Source organism: Triturus cristatus, chromosome 2_1, assembly GCF_964204655.1.
Source record: "Triturus cristatus chromosome 2_1, aTriCri1.1, whole genome shotgun sequence".
Classification (NCBI taxonomy): Eukaryota; Metazoa; Chordata; class Amphibia; order Caudata; family Salamandridae; genus Triturus; species Triturus cristatus.
In genome coordinates, this window is record NC_140581.1 from 1,004,734,717 (window position 1) to 1,004,760,601 (window position 25,885).

Genomic DNA, 25,885 nt, shown 5'->3' on the forward strand with positions numbered 1-25,885 from the left:
AGAGACAAGACTTGTTCTTCCCTCTCACTAGTGGGGCCTAAAACCTAGGGGTACCTATAACTTCCTCTCTGCTTTCCGCTCTCTTCCCTCTTTCCTCCCTTCCTCCTCCCTCTTTGTATCGAGTGACCGACAATTTGCTCCCCTTGACCGGAACAGTGCCCCTCCTTTTGATATCATGCCTCATACTAAATTTTTTATTTGAGTCTGTGCTTTCCAATGTAGTGTGTTTTTCTGCATGGTTTGTATATAGAGAGGTATTTTTACATATTGTTTCTGGGTCCTCCCTTGCTGGGCTTTTGGGTGCATTACACACATTGAAGCGCAAATTTAAAAAAACACTATAGATGCACTTGTACATACTGGGGTGACATTAATTAAAAAATTGTGTTATGATGAAATGTGTAGTGAGTCTGTATACTAAATGATTAGCAGATATGTTAAATTATAATAAAATAATTGTGTATGTTTTTATTACACAATGTTACTTTTAAATCTTTTTATGAGACAAATACTGCTTCACCTATTATTTGTATTAATTATATTATTGGTATGTAATATAAAAAAATCATACATTTTAGATTCTCTGAAAATACGTTAATTTTATGTTGTATGAGAAATTAATGATGACCCAACAGTTGCTTAGGGTTTTTTTCCAGAGAACAGTCAAGGAGCGGTTGGGAAATGTGTGGACATAAGATGCATAAGGTGACTAGTCCAGAAGCTCATGTTAGGACATCAGATTTGTGTCTATTGGTGGAAGGTTTTTTCGGTGTTGCCCTCAGCCAGGCCAGATGAACACCCCCTAATGAGGGTCACTATAGTGCCCTTAGTGTCAACAGGGGGGGGGTGGTAACAGGTGGCTCCATGTGCACCAGTGCCCTGCTTCTAGTGGATCAGCCAGCTATAGAAACATTTATGTTTTTAGGATGGTGGCAGTAGATGTTGCTTGACCACAAAAAGCAGCAGCTAAATAAGACATTGCTACAGACCAGCCTTCTCCAACAAGTAGCTTGTGAGCTGTCGTGAGGGTTTGGGGGTGCCAGCGGAGGTTGCTAAGTTAGCATTAGTTTGTGCGTTGCATCACCGCCATCTTGCCGCTTATGCACACAACACTATTTGCCTTGGTTCCCTTAAACACTTTTGCTCGTGCTGCTTCACAAGGGAACTGTCTGCCTTTCACTATTTCTGTTGTGCTCTGAGTTCTCGTCTGTACTTCGTGTTCAAGGCCAGAAAACAACTCCACTGGTTAATCGGCTTTGGTCCGTCCCACACACATATAGACATAACATGGAACACAGCTGCGCTTCTGACTTTCTGGGTGCTTTTAATATTGCACGGGATGCAAGTTAACAACACTTGGAGAAAACATTTCCAGAGGAAGAGCTGTGCTTGTACGGAGATGTAAATCCTATCATCTAAGACTTGAGGTAGGGGGTTCCGCTGTCCAAGCCTAGAGGTCTTCCACTGATATAATAAACATAGCTTGTACCACGGGGAGGGTGGTAAAGCGCTATAAGGCTTAATCCACTGTCATTATAATATGCTAGCCCCATTCGTATTATATGGAATTGTAACCATGCTGATTATATTGTTTTTATGCATTTCTTTGCTAGTGTTAGCACGTGTACTGCATTACAGAGCATGTTAGTTGAAATAAATGTTTTAAACTATACAGTGTCTCTGGTTATTCACACTGTGACCAGGTATGAGTATCTAAGCGAAAGAGTGTCTTGTTCCCACGAATTCTGAGAGGCCCTGAGTCGCATGTTCTAGGATATCCAATCATTGGCAGCTCCGCTGTAGTACGGAGAATGAATGAGGTACTCTAGCTAGTAGGATAGGGGTTCTGGGCACTGAAGCGTGTTTTTGGTACACCACAATACACCAAAGTCCTGGTTTCCTGTGCATAGTTCTGTATATGTGCAGAATCCCTGCAACAGAGCTACTGGTAACTCTCCAGGTACCTGAAAGTAGCTCCCTGTGTGCAGCACAGACTACTAAATTAGAAGCTGTTACTTGGTTGAATTATTACATGTCTACCAAAATTTAGAGTGTATAGTTGAGATGAAAATGTGTTTATTTTCAGAACTCATAAGCTGATAAATGGAAAAAATTGTTGAGTTTTCAAATTAGATTTAAGGCAGATATCTGAGTAATAAATCATGTGGCATTGGGAAAAAGTTTAACAAATGTTACCACCTTGGTGCCAGAGTCATCGTAGCTATGGCCATTATGTTTACCCTTTGTAGAGGTATTCCATATTGACAAAGCTTTTTATACGTTATTGCTTGCAACAGTGCCTGATGGACTGAGGTGATCACTGGTAGTAATCTTGCATATGGTGGCTACTAATGTTATCTTGTCTGATGTGGTCACTATTACAATGCTAATAATATTAGTAGCTCTGAATGAGTTTTATTGAACATAAGTAGCTCTTATTACAGAAAAGTTTGGAGACCCCTGCTACAGACAATGTCTTGAAGATATCCTGCACCAACCAGACCATTTTTTAATAGTTTTTTTTCTTTGCATTATAAATTTGAACATGTCGCAGCCGTGTATTACAGAATAACAAGACAACATATAACCTCAGTATTGACACCCATCACTGTAGTCAAACCATCAATCATGTGTAAATAACCCCATGCTTTTACAAAGGGGGAACATGCAAGCATCACAGCCGTACTTTGGGTCTTCAAGTTGAGAAATTTAAGGTGCCAGGTATGTAACAGGAAACCAGAAAAACAATAGTAATCAACACAAAAGAATACAGATAGACAGGGAGACTGCACACACAGAAAAAATCATTTAGTATCAAAACTCCAGTTCTCAACATCCATGTGCAATGGCCTTCAATTAACAGGGGTGTAGATGTGCTGGCCAGGGGCCTTGAGGGGATCCCTCCCGGTGTCCTTAAGGATATTCAGCACTTTTCAGATAGTACCCATTGTGTAGAGTACAGTGTAGGGGGGTCTAGTCACCTCTCTGCTCTCTACCGTGGCAGTGCAGAAAGCTCAGTGCCTAGTTAGTGTTTCCCGGTTCATCCAGAGGTCACCCTTTCTGTCTGGCTTCCAGGTGTCCCAGCTAGGTCGCCAAACCACCCCAGACTGTTAAGTGTGGGCTCTCAACTCACACTCTATGTGAACATTTTGGTCCTTCAGGATCTCATTCTGGTCCCTCATGAGATTGTTGTCGGCTTTAGAAGTTCAATAATCTGCCCTAGCTGATTCTCCATCGGCATAGCTGCAACAATCAAGTCTCTACTCATGGTGTTGACTTAGTGATGACACCTTCCGTCTAGAAACCACAGCAGTAGGCCTGTCCTAGCCTTTCCTAATGAACAAAACCACTGGAATTTGACAGTTACAGTTATCTCAAGTAACTATAACTCACGTCCTAAAGTAACTATAACTAGTGTACCCTCCATGCATAGTGTTATCAATGATGTCATTTCAGATATTTGCAAGGATGTCACAGAAAACATCAAGTAATTAGCATTGTATGTGGGGGTGCGAGTAACAGTTACTTTAGGGCACAAGTTATAGTTACTTGCAATAACTATAACTGGTGAATTTCAGTGGTTTTGCTCTTTTAAATGGCATGGTTTAACTGACATTTTCACCTAACTACAACATCCCTTCAGACCTTGCTTTTTTCAGTGAATTTCTACGTTTACAAAAAAAAGTAGTGAGATAATATTATAATTCCTCATTATAACGTTGCTTTAACTTTTGTTTTTTTTCCGTGAATTTCTATGATTTTTTTCACGTGAATAAGATGTCCATTGTCATGAGGCACCCAACTGCGTGTGCCCAACATGGCATTTGAACGTGCATGGCATGGGGTCAGGCGCAGGCCTGCGTCCAAGCGGTTGATAAACTGTGTTATTTTAAGTTAGGCACTGTGCTAATCCTATGCTTAAAAACGTTGCTCGAAAAACAGACATTTGAGGGGAGCAGATTTAGAGCATTGCTTGTGTTGTAGGGTATGCTATATAGGAGCTGCTCTCCACCTAAACTTGGAAACTACACAGAGTTCTTTGCTTATTTTTTGCATATAGTGGCAATCAACAAAAGAATGAAGGTTTACGAGATAAATTTATAAAATTAGAATGACTTAAAAAGTCCAAGATGTCTAAATGGGGCATAAGGGATTGGAATCTGATGACATTAAAGAGGAGAACAACAAGAGCCCAACTGAACTTTGTGGATTTTTGTTTCTAACTTACACAATTGAATCATTGAAGTGCATGTGTGCTCCAAAAATATTGTTAAAGTGTTGTTCAACCATTGGATTGAGTTTAGGAAAGTAGGGTGTTCTCTTCCCCCCGTTTTGGATGCACCAGAAGTTAGTAATTTTCTTTGCAATGAATCGGGTGTAATATCTATATGAGCGCCAGTTTATCCTGTACACCCAACAGTATTGATCTTGAATTAAGAGAGGGCTGCTCTATAGGCACCTTTAGGAATATTGAAAATGAGTGACAATTTAGACCGAGACAGACTGGCAGCTGAACTATTTGACAATCTATGTAAAGGAAGCACTATCACCGAAGCAGTTAAAAGTGGCAATCAACAAAAGAATGAAGGTTTACGAGATAAATTTATAAAATTAGAACGACTGAAAAAGTCTGAGATGTCCAAATGGGGCATAAGGGATTGGAATCTGATGACATTAAAGAGGAGAACAACAAGAGCCCAACTGAACTTTGTGGATTTTTGTTTCTAACTTACACAATTGAATCATAGAAGTGCATGTGTGCTCCAAATATATTGTTAAAGTGTTGTTCAACCATTGGATTGAGTTTAGGGAAGTAGGGTGTTCTCTTCCCCCCGTTTTGGATGCACCAGAAGTTAGTAATTTTCTTTGCAATGAATCGGGTGTAATATCTATATGAGCGCCAGTTTATCCTGTACACCCAACAGTATTGATCTTGAGTTAAGGGAGGGCTGCTCTATAGGCACCTTTAGGAATATTGAAAATGAGTGACAATTTAGACCGAGACAGACTGGCAGCTGAACTATTTGACAATCTATGTAAAGGAAGCACTATCACCGAAGCAGTTAAAAGTGGCAATCAACGAAAGAATGAAGGTTTACGAGATAAATTTATAAAATTAGAACGACTGAAAAAGACCGAGATGTCCAAATGGGGCATAATGGATTGGAATCTGATGACATTAAAGAGGAGAACAACAAGAACCCAACTGAACTTTGTGGATTTTTGTTTCTAACTTACACAATTGAATCATAGAAGTGCATGTGTGCTCCAAAAATATTGTTAAAGTGTTGTTCAACCATTGGATTGAGTTTAGGGAAGTAGGGTGTTCTCTTCCCCCTGTTTTGGATGCACCAGAAGTTAGTAATTTTCTTTGCAATGAATCGGGTGTAATATCTATATGAGCGCCAGTTTATCCTGTACACCCAACAGTATTGATCTTGAATTAATGGAGGGCTGCTCTATAGGCACCTTTAGGAATATTGAAAATGAGTGACAATTTAGACCGAGACAGACTGGCAGCTGAACTATTTGACAATCTATGTAAAGGTAGCACTATCACCGAAGCAGTTAAAAGTGACAATCAACAAAAGAATGAAGGTTTACGAGATAAATTTATAAAATTAGAACGACTGAAAAAGTCTGAGATGTCCAAATGGGGCATAAGGGATTGGAATTTGATGACATTAAAGAGGAGAACAAGAGCCCAACTGAACTTTGTGGATTTTTGTTTCTAACTCACACAATTGAATCATAGAAGTGCATGTGTGCTCCAAAAATATTGTTAAAGTATTTTTGGCATATAGTCGAAGGCATCTTGTCGGCACGCATCGGCCATGATTTTTCCTTAGAATTATACCCTTGATTTACTTTGATATGGAAATAAATCTCTGAATCACATACCTGGTGACTGCTTGCTTCATTATCTCTGGCACCGCAGCCGCTGGGGAGAGGAGCTTACAGTGGGAGGAGATAGATGGATAGATAGATAGATAGATAGATAGATAGATAGATAGATAGATAGATAGATAGATAGATAGATAGATAGATAGATAGATAGATAGATAGATAGATAGATAGATAGATAGATAGATAGATAGATAGATAGATAGATAGATAGATAGATAGATAGATAGATCACATATATAAATATATAGGATATTAGTCTATACACCCATGATAACATAGTTGGAGACCTGACGGAGGAATATCGCCTTCATAACTTTGATCTTCTGGATCATTTAATCTTCCAGAATGCTGGCCACTGAATCTTTAACTTGAATGCTGTTTTTCTCAAAGCATTATCGTGCATTAACTCTTTAACCATGCTAGTTAAAGTAAGGTAACATATAACCCAACCTATGTGAGGATAACAGCAAGGAAGCCCGCATATTGAAATACCACCTTCTAAACCCTTTCAGTGTGAATACAATCAAACCTTAGTGTCACTTTCATGATTTAGGAGGGACTAGTTAAAAATTTTAGTATAAATATTAAGGAGGACAATCAACCTATAGTTTACGGTACATCCTGCATTCCCTTTTTGAAAATAAGACTGTGGAATCAGATCTCAGAGACTTTAGAACCCAAATCTATTGGCCCTCAGATGGAAGCTCAAAACGTTCCTTTTCAAATTGCATTTTCCTAACTAATTCCTACTCCCTCCCATAGTTTATTCTCTTTGTTTATTATCTTGTTTCAAAAAGCCCCCTGCTTTATTATAGGTTCTCTGACATTTGCCTATTCCGATGTTCTAAACAATGCTTGCTGGAATGTCATAGCTACATTAGTACCTATATTATCTTGCTTATGTTAGCACTTGTACCTCTCTAGTATATTTCTACCTTTTTTGCTGCTGTGTTATATTTACAAATTCCACATTTATATATTTTGCTGCTTTGCAAGTCCCAAATGCATATATTTAATGTTCTAGACTCTAGAACAAGTCTGATACAAGTGTTGCCTCAAAATAGCAACCAGGATTACTTTGGGCCCCAGAGCCTTGAATGCTTAAGCCCTCACAATCAGCTTCACTATTGCCACAGACGTCCATACAGAGAGACCACGATCAACAAATATGAGAGCTCAAGCACCTGCAACATAGTGCTCTGATATAATGGATTAATATGCTCTGTCCAATCAGAGGCAGATTATGGCCATCTGATATTAATCTTATTTGAGCCAGTGCCTTCAGTAACTAACACCCAAACGTTCCTGTCATTCTTTTAACCTAAAGCCATCCAACCTAGTGGCCATTAGCCTTCCCTATAAGCATATTTACCTGTCCTTCTACAGTTGCCTTTAAGGCTAGCCTCTTGGTATTTGGTGATGTTTATAGGATTGTTAAACACTATTAGCCATAGCTAAGAATATTTCAGTATTGCCAATAGTTTAAGGACCATTAACAAAATCTCTTAGGGGCACAATTGCATCTTTCTATATTAAAGGAAGTTTGCATATTATAATTTTTGTGCATTTATCAGGTCATTGCTTAATGATCACCATTTGGCACATCAATGCAACTGCCTCTTCTGGATTTAAATTATCACAACTCTCAAACAATTGAACAGCAGTTTGTAATAGAAGGAGCATAATTGTTTTTCCAATGACAGACCTCTCTTACAGTTTCTGTTTTACTATGAGTAGTTTAAGAAAGAAAACGGTCACGTTTATGTTTTATTACTACCTGAAAATCTTTATTTTGGCTAAATGAAGGTCCTGGTAACAGCATTGTATCACATATGTTGTTAGTACTATCACAATCAGGGGTATTAGGAGGCATGAGACCAACAGCAGCAGGAGACAGGGATTGCAGGGAAAGAAGCAAGATTGGGGGGATGGCCAGTGGCGGGTTGGGTTCTAAGGCACCAGGCAAGCCTTCCAGGTCAAGGCCACTAAGAGACCAATCTGAGGGAATTTGTGAGGAAAGTTGGGAGCTTCCAAGTGAATTTCAGATCTATCAGAAACAGTGAGTAGTTGTCTCACAACGTCTTTATTGTATGGCTCTCTGACTCCTACTTATTGCCCACCATTTGCTCCGTGTCTGCATTCTTCTTGTTTTCCCCCTTCTCTATCCTGTTTCCTCTGTCTTGCAATGTCTACTTTGCTTGCTTGCTTATTCATCTGCTGGTACGGTTGTACCAGATATACTCTGAAACAACCTGACTTGCATGTTCCTCGGGTCCTTCATTCCTTAGTATTCCTCTGGCTTCATTGCTGTGTCACATCAACTCATCCGTTTTTCAATTCTGAGGCTATCCGAGTTGCCAGAAGGTTACCTGTCCTCTTGGCCCAGTACTGGTCCTTCTTTACATTGAAACTGGTAAGTCCTGGACTGGAGTTGGGGTTGTGGCTAGAGGTGGTTCAATCTTATATTAAGTGTTTCCTATGTCCTTTTATCTAGGCGGTACCGGTGGACATGTGCAAATAGATGTGCGTTGAAAGAATAACCAGTATATGTAAAGCTGATATCTGAACACCAAAGTTGCCTCTGGTGTTTGTTTTATTCTTACCCCATTTTGCCGGAAATCCAGATCTTGTGTTCTGAGCTCCTATCACTCAGAACTGTATCACTCTATATGGACAGAGACTTGGCTATTAGCATCGGTTTTAGACCTGTCATCCTTAGGGCGGTCTTCCTCCAAACCTTTTGCGTGCTTACTTCCACATTTTTTGGATCTTTTTGTTAGCCTTAGGACTCTGATCAATCACTTTACCACTGCTAACCAGTGCTAAAGTACATGTGCTTCCCCCCTAAACATGGTGACATTGGTGTATACCTGATTGGCATATTTAGTTTACTTACATGTCATATGTCCCTTGTAAAGTGGTATACCATAAACCCAGGGCCTGTAATATAAATGCTACCAGTGTGCTTGCAGCACTGGTTGTGCCACCCACACAAGTAGCCTTTCAAACCTTTCACAGGTCTGTCATTGCAAGGCCTATGTGTGCAGTTTACTGCCACCTTGACTTGGTATTTAAAACCACTTGTCAAGCCTTATACTCCCCTTTTGTTACATATAAGTCACCCCTAAGACATGCCCTGGTTAGTCCTAAGGAATGAGATGCTTAAGCAATGAAATGAACTTGCAAAAAAAGTCTTAAAAAGATAAGAAAATAAATACTTAAGACTATTCGAATCAGCGATAGTCCTTAGTCTGTTGAAACCAATTCAGCACCCTAATTGTGACGGCTAGGTACTTTCTCGTTACATAACTGGGTAGTCCTAAGCGCAGGGTGCAGTGTAACTAAAAGGTAGAACATGTTCTTTTACGTTTTACATGCCCTGGTAGTGACAAACAGCTACATTTGTTTTTCACTACTGTGAGGCCTACTTCTCACATAGGCTAGCATTGGGAATTCCTTCGAACACTTTTAAGTTGTAATTTCAGATTAAAAAGGAGTAGCTGCATCATGTTTCATATATTTGGAATGGTAATGATTAAACATCTTTTCTGGTAAAGTTGGATTCAACATTATTGTTTTAAAAATGTCATTTCTTGCTCTTATTGCTGTTTGTGCCTTTCAGCCTGTCTCCAATATACCTCTGGGGTGGGTGACAGCTACACTTTGTGCATTCCCTCTAGACAGCCACAAACACAGGAAGGGTGGGTGTGACAAAGAACTCATCTGCATTCATCTACATTCTGACAGTTCTGCCTGTGGAAGAAGAGGGAGAGGGAGCTGACACATTTGGATACACAGCGTCCTGTGTCCCACACAAAGGTCTGATTACCCCACGCAGATGGCTTGGCAGACAGGGCTGGGAGAAAAGGGGACCTGTGCACTTCAAGGGCTTGCTCTGAAGCCACCCCCACTTCAAAGGTACATTTTGGTATACATACTGGGGCTCTGACCCTTCCAAGAAAGTAACTACTGGACCTGTAAAGTACTCTGCCAGGAGTAAACACTGCAGTGCTACAGGGATTGCCACTCTGCTTGACTGACTGTTTGAAGGAACTGCTTATCTGCTTTGCTGAAATGCCATGCTGCCTGCTTATCACTGTCCTGTTGAGGACAAGGACTGGGCCCATCCCACTTGAACCCAGAGTGACTCCTAGGGCTTGCTTACTTGCTCCCTTTTCTGGAGTCTCAGGGCCATTAAAGCCTTCCTGCAACCATACTGCTGCTGAACTCTGCCATCTGTGAGATCAGAAATAGCTCTTTAAAGAAATTAAACTCAAGTTTTATTTAACAGTCCAGTTACATAACATTTTGATGACAGAAATTAATGTCCTTTTTTCTTCTTCCTTTCATTAGATCCTTCTGGATCTTCATCCGCTGGTACCTTCAACAGAAAGGAGAGATCAGGTAAGCTACTGTTATTTATAATTACTTATGTTGACTTTGAGTGATATGAGATTAGTGAGTTTTGTTTCGGTTCTCTTTACATAGTGGTATTAAAGAAAAGGGTGATAGACATAAAGAAATGTCACGCGTACAAAAAAAAGAAGGTGTACTGACATCTAAATTAATAGCTGTTTTGTGAATAGCAATCTGCTAATGTTAGACTAAGAGTTAGTTCACAACCACACATTCATGCTCCCTCCTTCCATTTACTATTTTCCCTCCCGTGGCTCTGCTCTATTTAAGAGCCTCCCACACACCTGACTAAGCCACGTCCCTCCTGGAACATAGCTGCGAGTCGGGCTTGACCGGTGAATTAGTCCGTCTTCGGCGCAGCTGGTATTTTGGCTTTTCTGTCCCTCTCCGACTCCGAACATCTTGACCCCTTTGTCTTGCTACTCTTCAGCTTTTCAGGCTCCGCTTGGCAGTCTCTTGTCCCGCTTCTCCACCGATCTGTCTCTCTCCCCGTGGTCGCAGACCTCGCCCCTTTTCTTTCCAGGACACGCAAGTCCCAAGGGAATTCTGGGCCCTTCTGCATTGACTGACTTCCTGTTTGGGTTCTCCCAACTGACCGGTCCTGTAATAGAAGAAAGGCGCTGTCGGAATATCAATTGCATTGCAGCAGCCTCAGGTTCTTGACAGTTCTGCAGCTATTTCGCTTTAAAATCGACACAGTGACGACTGCGTGCTAATCGGAACCAACACATTGCCCTTTGACGCAGCAGCCGATCAACAACATCACCTCAACGGGCTGTGCGGCTCGGCACCGACGGACAATGTAGCTCGACATAGACACAGCAACTGCATCGTGAAGGGGTTCAATGCTGAAACCTTCATCAACTTCACGGAGAGGCGCCTACGCTGAAGCCTCCATCTACGGGATCGATGGTGCGGTACCCCTTCGACTCCTCGCATCGAGTCTTCGACAACGCTGCTTGCCCCACCCAAGGTTCTTTGTCAGCAGAACCTGTCTGAGTCCTGTAGCCGGTCTGCCCTCCATCGCGGTCAGCCTGAACTTTAAGTTTGCCCCGGTCTAGCATGACGTCAGGTAACCCCTTAGCGCAATTTACTCACAAGCCCTATTTTTGGTTTATTCTTTAAAAATTCATAACTCCGGTTCTACTTATTGGATTTATGTCTTCTTGGTCTTGATTTTCTCATAAAATGATTCTCTATCTTTTTAAACCTGTGTGGAGTATTGTTGTGGTGTTTTCATTGTGTTACTGTGTGCACAAACACTTTGTACATTGCCTCTTGCGATAAGCCTCACTGCTCTGTGCTCTTATAGTGTGTATCTAGTTTACCACAACTAGTATTGTAGTCCCTAATTTGACATGGTGCATACCTCTGCCAACTAGAGACCCAGGGTCATATTTACAATGAAGTAACGCAGCGCGGTGCCACAAGCCATTTGGCTGCGCGACGCCGCGCCGCGTTACTTAAGAAGCAAAGGGATACGTTATATTTACAGCTCTCCCATGCGCTGGCACACAATTGGCTGCCATGCGCCAATGCCAACCATGGTGCAAGGGTGCCTGCATTGCAGGGTTGATTGTTTTTTTGCAGGGACACCTTCCTGCACAAAACAATCAGAAGATGTGTTTTCCTCTTTCTATGTGTGCTCCAGAATGCAGCACGCATAGAAAGAGGCAAAAAAGAGGAGAAATAAGAGTATTTCTCCTCTCTCCTCGTTGTGCCTTTATACGCCTCCCTTGGGGAGGCGCAGGATTCTGATATATTCCCAGGTTTACGAAACGTTGTAAACCTGGGAATGCTGCACAATCCATGGGTGTTGCGTGGGAACACCCACAGTAACACCCATGGAATGCCCCTTTTAAGCTTTTAAGTGCTGTGTGAAAAAAGGCTGTATTTACAAGGACACAAAAAGCCATGCAGAGTGGCTTTATTTTTTTGGAGTGGAGTTTTATATAGCGCAAACTTGACCCAAAGGTATCAGAGCGCTTTACATGAGCACCAATTGCGTTACACAAGGACACATTCATTTTTATTAGGCACTGAGAAATTACCTGATTTGCCCAGAATCACAGGATGTTGAGCGTCATTGCCGAGACTCGAACCTGGTTCCCCAGAGTTAAGATCGATCACCCTAGCTGTTAGACCACATCCTCTCCCTTTACAGCTCTCTCCTTTACATGTCCTTGTAAATATGGAGCACCACACTGTGCCGCCGGTGCGTCACAAAAAGTGACGCACAGACGGCACAAGGGGCTTATAAATATGCACCCCTATTTCAAACAATCGGAATCCACCAAACGTTTCCTTTTGCCTCTCAAACCACACTAATATATAGTTATGTGTGTGGAATGTGCAGGGGTGTCTTTAGAAATCACCCATTTGTCTAAAGTGTCACACTTAAATAGATGCTCTTACATGGTTGACTTTTAGTTTAATTTTTTTTAACATTTAATCTTGTGGCCGGTAACTCCAAAAATGCACTGCACATATCATAGCTGCTTTCATCTGGATCAACATCAATATCACGGATTAAGATATGCCCAGACATCACTAAACATCAGGAGATCTGGAGCCATTTCCTGGAACACTGTGGCCTAAAAGGGCATAGTCTGAGTGGCAATTATCAGGGCTCAGGGGCATAGGTGGATGAAAGGATTATAACAAGATGTAATAAAAAGCTAGTCTATGCCTAAAGTTTACAATTGCGCCAATGCCATATTGTAATCACTGTAGGGCAGGGCAGGACAGGGCAGGAATGCACCGTATCTATGAGATACAGCATATTCCTGTCCTTTTCCCCTTGCGTCAACGCACAATGGGCTGCTGTGTGCCAATGCAGGCACCTTTGCACCATGGTGCCAGGATGCCTGAGTTGCGGGGATGATTATTTTGTTGCATGAAAGAAAACCTTCCTGCACAAAAACAGTCACAAGAGCCTTTTTCCTCGTTCTATGTGTGCTGCAGAATGGAGCACACATAGAAAAAGAAAAAATGAGGAGAAATGAAAATATTTCTCCTCGCTGTGCCTCCCTTATGCCTCGCCTGGGCAGGCGTAAGCTTTTGGCGCTGCCTCAGATTTACAATTTCTCGTAAAATTTTGGGGAATGCCCCCAGCAACACTCATTGCATGCCCCTTTAACACAGACAACTGCGTTAAAGGGAATGATATTTATGAGGCAGCAATAAGCCAAAAAAGTGGCTTAGTGCTGCCTTGTAAATATGGAGCAGGCTCCTGTGCCACGGAACAACACAAAAAGTGACGTTCCACCTGCCACAGTATATGTATTGCTCTATTAAGAGTTAAATCCCTTCTCAAAGTGTGAAATGCACAGTAGTCTCATATTAATTGAAGTGCCCTCCGTACTGCCACATAACTATCCACCAGTTCTTTTGGTACTGAGCTCCTCCCCAGAATTGTATCTGTCAACTACCTCATTCTTTTTTCCACAGTTACCAACGAAATTGTGCATGGCAATGCAAATCATGGGACCCATCATCCTTATCGACTAGACCACATGATAAATACTTTGTCAAAAGTCAACCTTTTTCTTTTTCCCTTCATAGATGTTATCTCCTACAGCTTCAACATAAGTAACAAATCCTTCCTTCCATTCTTAAAGTCAAAGACCAGCTCTTCTGATTACTGAAGAAATGTTGTTGATGCTGACATCTCTTGCAAGTTGTCACTCTTGAAGAGTCCGCCAATTGAAGCGAGCACCACTGTGGTCAGGCCGTGGCCCATGGAATTTGAGGAAACACTCCAAGGCAGTCTTTGAAGGAAACAAAGTTACAGCTATTTCTCAAAATTCCTTGAGTAGAAGGACGATATGGGACATGCAAGGTTACTTCCTTCAGGTTTCTCAGAGCAGAGCTGAATAGTAAGTTAAAATGATAAAATGGAAACGGGCTGTGTGATGGTAAATATCTGTTTCGTCTCACACGTTTAGCCTGTTTCTCCCAGAGTGACTGCACTACACAATTATCTTCACTCCATCTATCGACTTGGTGCACCCTTACTTTAGAGCTCAATTCAATGCTCACTGGCAACCACTCCATAGTGTTCATAAATAAGAGGAAACAGATTACAGCCATTTAATGCAAGTTGCTAAATGGTGTCCACCTATCTAAAAATGCTTCTTTTCTTTTCTTCTGGAAGCACCTTGACCTTGAAGTGTCACAGATGTCAGACCAATTGGAAGGTCACATCAGATCGGATCGCGGGTTCGTCCTCCTCCTCACAGGAAGACCATAAGGGTAGTCACTACTAAAATAGTTAGGGCCATCGTTTAACAATTGTAACGTAGCGCAGTAAGTTACCTTGGTGCGCTTCGCTACGTTACAGGGAGAGGGCCGGAAAGCACCGCATTTATCACGGCGCATTCCTGCCTTTTCCCAGCGCTAGTATTTAAACAACAAAGGGGTTTGTCCTAATCCTCTTCCCACATCTGGGCCATAAACACCTGACTAAGGAAGAGGGGGATGATGTGGAGGAATAGATACCACACAACTTTCAGTAGGTAGAACATGAATTAGTTCCTACTTGCAGGTACATAGTCCCTTAGTAGTTATTTGTGTTAATTTCTCTAGTCACATCCCACCTCCAAATCCAGTTGGAGCAACTTTTGAATTCTTTAATTATTACTCCTTTTAACAACATATAAAACACATCAATCACAAAGGGCGGATTTAGACCATTTACACAAACATCAAGAGACAGACAAACCAATGCAATTGACTTCTAATTCCTTCCTACCCATTCTTGAAACCGAATGGTTGCTACGTATTTATAAGCAATCCAACCATGAGGTAGTCCAATAAACACAAGAGGGGATATGTCAACCCTCTTAATTAGTCCAAAATGTGTGTATCCAATTTCTATACTGGTGCTATTTTCCGTCGGACTCCTCTGTTCTGTGAGGTTGACGTGTTTCGGCCTAGTCATTCGGGCCTTGTCAAGACATGGGTACCAGGAAAACAAAACCTACAAAATAATAGTAATGTCAACAACAATAAACGGTTGTTGCCTATACCTATGTATAGTAATGTGCTTGTTTTATTTAGAAACTACCAGGTGCGTGAAAATTCAATGCGAAGGCATGCACAGAACCATTTGTGCGCAGAGGGAAGCCACCGAATTGAATGGCGTGACTTAGAGAAAAGGGTAATAGAGATCCTTTGACCAAATCTAGTGCGGCCAACACCATACAGATCAATGTTCTACAAAAAGTGCACGAAGGAAAAGTATCCACACCGGTTTAAGCAAAAATGCGAGCCAAAAGAATAGTGGGAAAACTCTCATACCGGGGTAAGATAAACAGACTCACGCAAAAAGGCATTGCTAATGCTGTAAACTAGTTTCCAATCGGACATCTCTGAAGGGGCGTTAGAATTGTCACCTGGGGAGGTCTATTGAAAAGAAAATAACTTTAAAGCCCTTATACACACCGGGGCATTAGGCCATGAAGGCGTGCAGAACAGGCGCCCATGAACACCTGTAAGGGAGGCCACCTCGGGTTGACCCCCGCATGCTCCGCTGCTCGCCACGAGGAAAGGACTTGTTCTACTACACTCCGCGGGCTCGGAAAGTAATGTCCAGATCGATTGCTGTAAAGACAAAAAAATGGAGGGGCTATAACAGGGACACGTCCTCCCCCAATTAAATGTGCTCAGCGATCGAAGCAGGTTGGTGCATGTCCCCGTCTTACCTTGGCACTTTGGGGTGTTCAAATAATCTTCGGAAGACTACACAGATTGGCAGCTCTGCGGGGTGAAAGATGCTGGCAGGGTAGGACAGTGAAACACTGCTCGTTTCACAATGTGGATCGGCTCGCGGTCACGTGATGCTGATCAAGATAGGAGATTTAAAGGGGAAGCGTCTAGGAAAGGCATACACATAAAAGAAAACCTGGGCCCTAGTTGGTATAGGCCAAGCAAAAAAGGAAAGACTTTTTCTTAAGTAGAAATGCCATCACCAAGAAAGCGAAACGTGCAAACATCCTCAGAGACAGATGAGTGAAAACAGAGCCCTCAACATCACTCGAGAAGGAAATGATAAAACACATGATACATATATAAACATTGGCCATATTTACAGGGAATTTAAGTAGAACAACATAGCAGGTAGACGTTTTTCCAAAAACGATCCAAATATAACCAATATATCAATGTTAGTCATGCTGTGAATAAATAACCATGGACCTGGATCGTGAAAAAGCGTGTCGGGGAACACGTTTGAAAAGTCCATCAGTATACAGATTTAGTAAACAACAACAAAACATCACATACTGATCATGCAGTAAAACATGGTAATAGATAATAATCATGAATGACTGTCACGGACATCATAAGAAGACACTTTGAAATAAATAGAATTAGTTTACCACAGGTAACGGATTATATAGTGTTAGACCTGGCACCATTGGCGAGGGTCTCCCTTCCATTTTTTGCTGTGTCTCCTCTGTTGATGCTGGTAATAGATGATCTGGGCGCTGTGCCACTGCCATTCAGTGCCACAGCGCGAATGCTCCCTTTGTAAAGTTGACATGTGAATTGGTATATCCATTATTGGCTTATTTGGTTTACCTGTTAGTCCCCAGTAGCGTGGCCTGTGTGTGCCCAGGGCTGGTAAACCAAATGCTGCTGGTGGGCCTGCAGCGCTGGTTTGCGCCACCCACAGAAGCAGCTTGTAAAGTGTGTCTCAGACCTACCACTGCAGTGTCTGCGTGCAGTCCAGAACTGCCATCTTGGCTGTGAAGTGCACCCACTTCCCAGCCCCTGAACCTTCCCTTGGCATCTTGTAAGCCACCCCCATGGTAGGGTGCATTATATGTGTAAGGTAGGACATGCTCTAATGTGTGTAGCATGTCCTGGTAGTGAATTACACCCAATTTCTTTTTCACTACTGTAAGGCTACCTGTTCTTCATAGGCCAAAATGGGAGGTTTGGCTATTACATTCTATAGTCCTAACTGACCCACAGAACATGGTAGAAAAACGAATTTAGTATGCCTGAGCTCAGAATATTAAAATACATCTTTTAGTGAAGTTTATTTTTATATTCTGTGTTTGAAAATACCACTTTTAGAAAGTAGGTATTTTCTTGCCTAAGCCTTCCAGTGTGCTCTACCGTTATGTGTATTGGCTGTCTGGTTTTGGAGGGACAGGGCAGGCTGAGTCAGACCTGAGTTGAATAGAGAGATCTGCATTGGAGTATGGGGAGGGGTAGCTCCTGGACCTGAATAGGGCTGTGCCTGGCAAGGTGAATGCTGGCTCCACCTCCCAATCTGCGTCTGATGGCAGAGCCCTTCTTTCTGAAAGGAAGGATGCAGCCTGGTAAACAAAGTGCTCCAGGGCTGGGCAGAACTGGTTCTGGCTGTGTTCAGTGACTTGTAGCTTCTGAGAACAAGGGGGCAGATTTATGAGCCCCTTGCACCACTTTTGCGTCACTTTTAACATGGGAAAGGTGACGCAAAAGTGGCGCAAGGGGCTCATAAATCTGCCCCAAAGACTTTTGGGGTATAAATATCTGTGCCCCAACGCCTACAATTTGTATTGCTCCTGGACAACAAAAACAACCTCTGTCCGTGTAACTACAGGAATCTGCAGGAGAAGGACTGTCCTTGTGCTTGTGTGCTGTTTCTTGGACTGGCCTGCAGTGGTTACTACTGGACTTGGAAGAAGAGGAGAAGGACTTGAAAGGAACTTTCATTTTTGGCTACAGCAATCACCCAAGGGCTAGAAGAGAGCTAGCCTCCTGCAGGAGTCTCAGACACATCAGACTCCACCACCAGCCTCCTGTTTCCTCCCAGCGAGGATTTCTATCTGCAGGTGAGGCTCCTGTGAGTTCCAGGGCCTCTAGTTCTACTGTTGAGAAAAGAGTGCTGAAAATCGTCGCTAACACCCGTTAGCGAGCCGCTGCAGCTAGAAAGCGTGAGGAAAATCGTCGTTCTGCTGCCACAGAACGCTCGCTACTAGAGATCGTCGCATCACCTGTCGGCGGGCCTGAAAACGCTCGCTAACCCGAAGATTGTCGCATTGTTTGTTAGCGTGCCCCAAAATGCTCACTGACCAGAAATCATCGCACCAAGTTCATCGCAGCGCGGACGCCGGGCGTTCGCCATTTTCCCCGCATCGCATCAGGATCGTCTATCCCTCGCGGAGCACCATTTTCTTTTATCGCAGCAAGATCGCACACGCAACAGGCTCGGCGCATCATCCTCCCTTAGTGGCAAGGATTTTATCGCATCACCGGCTTAGCGTGCAGAAGTTTGTCGCTTTGCCCTGCCCGCAACCCAGCACATCATCCTCCCTTGCGATAAGGATTCAACGCATCGCTGGTTAGCGTGAGGAAATTTATCGCTACAACTCCTTAGCGACATTTTTGTTGCTTTGCTACAGAATCCAGATACCTTGTGAGTAAAAGGGTCGCAGAGACCACTGCATTGAACTGAACATCATTTTGTGCACCTTGAACTATTTTTGCCGCATTTTTAAAGTAACCCTATGGTCTTAGTATTGTGGATTTTTACTGTTATTGGTCTTGTGTTAAGTCTATATAAATATACTTATTTTTTATAATTACTTGAGTGGTGTCCATTTGTAGTGTTCCACATTTTGTTACTGTGTATGGTCATAAATGCTATGCCACAATATTTGCCATTTCTTGCAGCATAATTTAGTCAGCCCTGCATCACAAATTGGTGCTACCCTGCCTCATAAGTCCAGTGGCCCTGTATATATCATAAGCTCCAAGAATGCTTCACAAGTACCCAGGGTTAGGAGAACGCGGGCCGGCGGCAGGATGTTTTCATATAATGTCGCCAAGCTGTGGAACCTCTTGCCCTCTCAACTCAGATCCAACTCCAACCTTTCTTCATTTCGCAAACACTTAAAGACCTTTCTCTTTACTCTTCAAAATTAACCTCTTGAAGTGTTCCGGCTACCCTCACCTCACTCTTAAAGTAGCGCTTGGACGCCTCCGGGCAGCAATTGCACTTTATAAATCCACTTTTCATTTCATTTCATTTCACACTGCCTCTGAGATAAGCCTAGCTGCTCGTGCTACGTTACCACAGGGTTGAGCAGGGGTTATCAAAGGGTGTAGGCTGCTAACTCTGACTTAGGAAGAAGGGTCCCTACTTGTACAGTGGCCAGCCATTGCCAACTAGAGACCCCCATTTCTAACATATAGGACATACAAAAGCATATGACAATGTAGAACCTGGGCTTCCTGCCTGGCAGCATATGGCCAAAGATCTGTCAGGGTTCATAAAGGTGGGTCAGAGAATGGATTTTATAAGGGCCCATATTTCATCATGGTCATTCAAGCCTTGCACAGCTGTTCTGTATTTCTCAAACATACGTGCCTCTAATTTGTTAAGGGACGTTTGTCAGATTGATTTATTCGTGTTCTGTACCACGATCAACACTGACCATTGGATCTAGTTCTCACTAACCCCAGGCCGAGTACTCCGATCCGGCAGCGGAGTTTGCAGAGTTTTACTAGTTCCGCTGGGAATGCGAAGTTGCATCAAAACTCAGACTCCATGGCGGAGTGGAGTATACCCCTCAGCCGAGGCCAGCCCCTTCAAAACAATAAAAAAAACCTTACCTTCTCTTCTGCCGTCTGCAGACAGCCCTCCTCCTCATCGCAGTGTCTCCTTCTTTCCGTCGTCCTCCTCCTCACGTCCCCCTACGTATTACGTCTTGCGTGAACTGCACTATATATGCTTTTTGCCATTAATCATGATTGATTTGGGGTCATTGGGCACACTGCACAGTTATTAAATTTAAAGTGCCCAATCAAAGGTGAAGGTCCCAATATCCACCGTAAATCCTTTCTAGTCTCTGTAGGTCGTGCTGCTTTGACCATATGTCAAAATCCGGTTGGAACGAAGACATAAATCTTGCAGTTTCTACGCAAAATAAGACTGAAAATCTTTTTTGCTGTGGCCAACGATGTGAACGAGACCACTGTGAGTGGCCTAAAAAACAAATCATCATTCTGCCTTGAGAGTTCCACTATGCCCATTGAAATACTGACATTTAAAGAACGAGTCTTGAGAGAGATGGACGCGATTATTGACAAAAAAACTTTCTATAAACCAAAGTGCTCTAACGCTAAAATCACAGCCATAAGAAATCTAGCTGACAATCCCACTACAGTTATCAAACCAGCCGATAAAGGTAGGGGGATAGTCCTGTGGGACAGTGGGGCCTATGATGGAGAAGTAATGAGGCAACTCAACAATACCTCCCATTACTTACAAATTCATGAAAATCCCACTCCACGCCTGAGAGCGTGAATACTATATCTCACTACGGAAGCGTTGGAGAGAGAATGGATCTGCAAAAAAGAATATGAGTTTTTGAATACTACTACTTACAAAACTCTGAATATATATGTCTTACCAAAAATACACAAAAGTGGGGGGCGTGGCCAGCAGGCGAAGTGAATGGCGGCTAGCTAGAGAGGCTCTTGCATCCTCGCTGTCTATCCTGCATAATCCTGTGCCCGTAAAGACTGCAAACCAGATTTAAAGACGACTCATCAGCCCTACAGTCCACTGCTGCCGGTGAATGTGCGATTAAATTCCGCTGGCATGAGTAAAGCGAGGCACCCCGGCGGCCGATAGCTGGAAAACCAACATGGTGGTGAAGAGACCTCTGACCGCAACTCAGAGGTCAGTGTAGAGAGCGCACACGCTGGGGGCAGGAGGTGACCCTCTAATCCAGACGGGGCCGCTGGACGGCACGACTGAGGTGACGACTGGTGTCCGCGAGGCCGAGACGGCTACTTGTGAGCAACGATACAGGAGGCACACCGCAGCAGCCCCTACTCGAGGTCCCGGCTTCGGGGGCCCACTAGGCCCAGAACTGCGTGCATCACCCAGAGTCTGGGCGCTGCCGGGGAGGTGGGGTGTAGATCGTCGGAAGTCGCAACAGGACCATACCACCGCGGCGGCCTGTTATCGGGGCCCCGGCTCCTGATGCCGCTAAGACCTAGAACTGAACACCTCTCCAGGGGCCCGGGCGACCATTGAGAACTACAGTGGATAGGGCCCCCCCTGCACAGCCTCCCTCCTTGTGGCTAATGCTATATCGATGTGAGATACAAACCGGAGTTCCGAAGGGCAGAGAAGGCCGCTATTTTGTATGCTAGTGTCCCGATTTAGACAGGGGATGAAGTTCCACACGATAGATGGGGCCTGGGGGTCTGTAACAATGGCAGGAAGTACAGACAGCCTGAGGATTAATCGCTGGCGCCCAAGGCTGCTGTAGGCCGTAGTGGGCTGAATATACGATTGCAGTGTGCCGACCTCCCCCATACCTGGAGACCCGATAGGGACCCGGAAAGAAGGACACACTCCTGGAGGTACACAAGACCCCCTCAGGGTCAGAATTGACGCAAAGACAGGGGAAGAACTAACCCTATCCGAGGTGAGACTAATGGCATATGGTAAAGGGAATCCCTATGCAGGCGACCCACGTGGGAGACCGGTGCATCAACCGTTGTACCCTGGTCAACGGAAAGCACTCAGACGCCGACGGCTTCCTTGACAGGCCCAGACTATCATGGTGGCGAGGACACCTGAACATAGTGGTTTATCGGAGATCGATCCTGGGGAAACCCGACAGGCCGACGGCGAGAAAGGCATCCTCGATGGGTAGGCGGCGGGGATTACCTAGACAGATCTCGGACATAGTACCCTCTCACACGCATCATAGCCCTGACATGGCAACGGGCAAGGGACCGAAAGTGAATGCGCACAACAAGCTAGCTAAATTCGCTTGGAACAAGTTGGTGGAAGATCATGAAGCACGAAAAATGGAGGCACCAGAGACTCAGAACAATCCTGGACCGCCGTCGGAGCCTACACTACACGATGTAATGGAAGCTATCAGCGGAGTGCGCACCTCCCTCGACTCCGTTAACATAGAGGTGTCCCTTATACGAGCAGACGTTCACAAAATGGATGACAAAGTGAAAGACCTCAAAACAGTAACGACATTACTGCAGGCCGATACGTCTCAACTTCAGACACAAGTCGCCGAACTTCAAAGTCAGCAGTCACGGATGACGCAGCGACCTGATGAATATGAATGGAGGGCTCGAAGAAATAACATACGTATACTAGGTGTGCCGGAGTGGGCAGAGGGGCCAGCGGCTGACCTCTATGTGGAAGACTTAATATTGAAGCGTCTACAGCCCAAGAGACTATCCAGTTATTTCTCGATTGATAGAGCGCACCGAGTGCCAGGAGGTAGGCCAAAGCCATGAGCCCCCCCGAGGCCACTTATTGCCCGTGTCTTTAACTATAGAGACAGAGACACCATCCTACAAACGGCACGATCTAACCCTCCACTTAAGTTAGATAATAAAGAAATAACGTTCTTCCCTTTTCACTGCCATGGTCCAGGCCCAAAGGTGAAGCTTCCAGACAGTGAAGAAAGAGCTTCGGGACCGCGAAGTGAAATACACCATGCTTTTTCCAGAGAAACTTAGAGTGGAATCAGATGGCAAGACGTGGTTCTTCACTTCACCGGAAGACGCATGGGACTGGTTGGAGGGGTGGCGAGATCGAAACAGAGGACCAAGGACGCAGAGAGAGAGCAGTGGGACTCCATCTGAAGACGACTCCGCTAAAGCAAAAGACAAAGAGACGACGAACAGATGATACAATGACGCCTGACGTCGGGGTTGCAAGGAATTCAATGTACCGATGTGTCCACTGCAGTGGTGAGACTGTTCTTAAGATGTTACCGAACTGTGGGTCACAAGTAGACTTGATTTTCAGACTGTCACTATCACAGATGCTCATTTATGAGATGTGACATTTAGATCTCTTACTGGTTGGGTTGGGAGCCAAAAGATTGCATGCACAATACCAATAGCTATTAGCGGGATGGGGTTACAACTAGCCCACACCTTTCAGTATTTCTGGGAGGGAGAGAGGCACTCTGCCTGGTTGGGGAGTGGGTAGTTTTAAATCCACGGGCAGGGGGGCAGAGAGAGGGGATGAAAGGGGGTGGGGGGATGGGTGTTTACCTTTTCAAGGACTGTTTCATTCACGAAGTAGTGATCGCATTCTGCCATGTACGGGTTCCATCGCTGATTTCAGTTGCAGGGGAGATGAGCTGGACCACGCTTCACCAGTTCTGCTAGTTGGGAATGCTAAACACACGCCATTATTGAAATACCGTAATCTTACTGTCTTAATATTGGATGATGGGGTATAAAATGGATTCGTCATTCTATATACTTACTTGAAATGTGAATGGGATGGGGGACAAAATCAAACGGGGAACTGTTCAGCAATACTTAAAAAGATAGGCTCTGATTGTATTATTACAAGAGACGCACATGGTTGGCAATAAAAGTAAAGCCTTCACAAGGTGGGGTTATAAACTCCTAGTACATGCTGATCACACCACGGGATCTCGGGGAACGGGTATTCTGGTTCAAAAGAACCTTGCTCTTATCGTGAAGCATACTTGAGCGGATCATGGGCCGATTTTCTGTCTTAGAGGCCCAATGGGAGGGAAGGGCGCTTAATGTGATTTCACTATACCTACCGCCAGCACTGGGCAAGGACGCGCTGACAGACTTAGGCAAAATATTAACTGACCTTCCAGTGGGCACCCTGATCCTGGGAGGGGACTATAACATGATCATGAATAGACAGACACCCATAATGGTCGGGACGCATCCAAATGTACTAATGGAAGAATTTACCACAGCTATGGGTCTGACAAATGTATGGCATACGCTACAACCGAATGCAACCCAATACACCTATTTCTCTAATGCGCACAAAAGCTCATCCCGTATAGATTACTTTATAACGCACCCAGCCTCAATTGGTAATTTCCTAAACCCTCATGCTCTGCCGAGAGGCATCTCTGATCATTCCTCGGTTAGGGTCAAACTTACACACTGGGAACAACAGCCACGGACCACTATTATTCTAAACCCATGGTTGTTGAAAATTCCAGACATCAAAAAGGAATTATACCTGCAAACCATCAATTACTTTAAAGAAAACGTTGGCTCGGTTTAATCGGCACTAACTATATGGGAAGCCTTCAAAGCAGTCTTGAAGGGACAAGCCCTGTCTTTAAAGACGGGTTACATCCAGAATAAACGTCACCAGCTAGTTCAATTGGAAGGTGAGCTCCAACAACTGGAACTCGATAACACCAATATGCCATCAGAAGACACACTACACCACCTCATACTTAAACAAGAGGAATACAGGATCAGAGCAAGGGAATCCATGATGGCTAAACACCTTAATACGCAACACAGAATGTATGAACTGAGTGATAGGGCCGGTAAAACATTGCCCTGGCTAGAAAGGAGAGAGCAAGGGTGCTGAGATTGACTATGCCAGATGGTAGGATGATTGCACATCCCAGGGATATAGCAGAGGAATTCGCAGATCACCTAGAGCAGATATATTCTCCCTCCACTACATACACAGTGGAAGATTCCCACCTACTCCTTTCTGATAGCAACCTACCAATACTTTCTGAGACTGATAAAGAAGCCCTAGATTGAGATTTGACAGATGAAGAGATCCAGAAGGCCATAAGCCAAATCCACTCTGGAAAGGCGATGGGGCCTAATGGGACTCCCATCGACTTCTTAAAAGTACCTGCCTCTCAAGTAGCCCAGCACCTAAGGGCTATGTACAATGAAAGCTACGAGCGGGGGAAACTACCCAATGACCAACGTCTAGCATCCATAGTTGTGATCCGTAAACCAGGGCAGCCCGTAGATAATTGCGGCTCATATAGACCGATTTCATTAACCAACTTAGAAGCTAAGATTCTGGCGAAAGTTATCCCCTCCTTTGTTCACCCTGACCAATCTGGCTTTACGCCAGGGAGGAATGCGGCACTCAACATCCACCGTCTCCACAACGTGCTTGCATGTAGAGACTATATGGCAGAAGGCGCAGCAGTGCTGTCTTTAGATGCCTCCATGGCGTTCGACTCTATAGAGTGGCCATATTTATTTTAAGTTCTGGCAAGGATGGGATTTGGTCTGAAGTTCTTGGGATGGGTGAAATTACTCTACACCGATATACAGAGTCAAGTGAGAGTCAATAACTACACATCCCGGGCATTCACCTTACAGAGGGGTACCCGGCAGGGCTCTCCTCTATCCCCACTGATATTTTCCCTCATGCTAGAACCGTTGGCCGCCTGAATCCACTAACAGATACTTACTGCCTCTGTAGCACACTCTTGCAGGTTCTTTTTCATCTCTGCTTTCAATTTTCATCACTGTTTTGCCAACTTTTCTTTTCCTCTTTTGTGTTTTTGTCCCGGTGGCGTTGGATCAATGCCTGTTAAAGAAAAAAAGTGCAGGTGCCCAAAAATGAGTGTCGTTTGAGCCCACTAACCTACTGACTTACTCGTTCCCAACCTTGCACATTAGGAGTGTGTTCAACCAGTCTCTTATAGACCAAACTCTCCTTCTTGAATTGTATTCTACTATTTATCTGGATCGAGTATAAGGTCTGATTGGTAGGTCTGTGGAGGATTCCCTTTGAAAA

The 25,885-nt window shown here is 43.9% G+C and overlaps 1 long non-coding RNA gene across 1 annotated transcript; it reads right to left on the bottom strand.

Annotated features, from left to right (window-relative positions):
- Positions 1 to 15,184: 15,184 nt before the first annotated feature.
- LOC146866227 (uncharacterized) lies at positions 15,185 to 16,138 on the bottom strand. The gene is made up of 3 exons (XR_014976771.1): positions 16,029 to 16,138; positions 15,769 to 15,927; positions 15,185 to 15,304 (listed from the first exon to the last, which is right to left on the bottom strand). It is a non-coding gene; the product is annotated as an uncharacterized LOC146866227 (long non-coding RNA).
- Between the last annotated feature and the right edge of the window lie 9,747 nt (positions 16,139 to 25,885).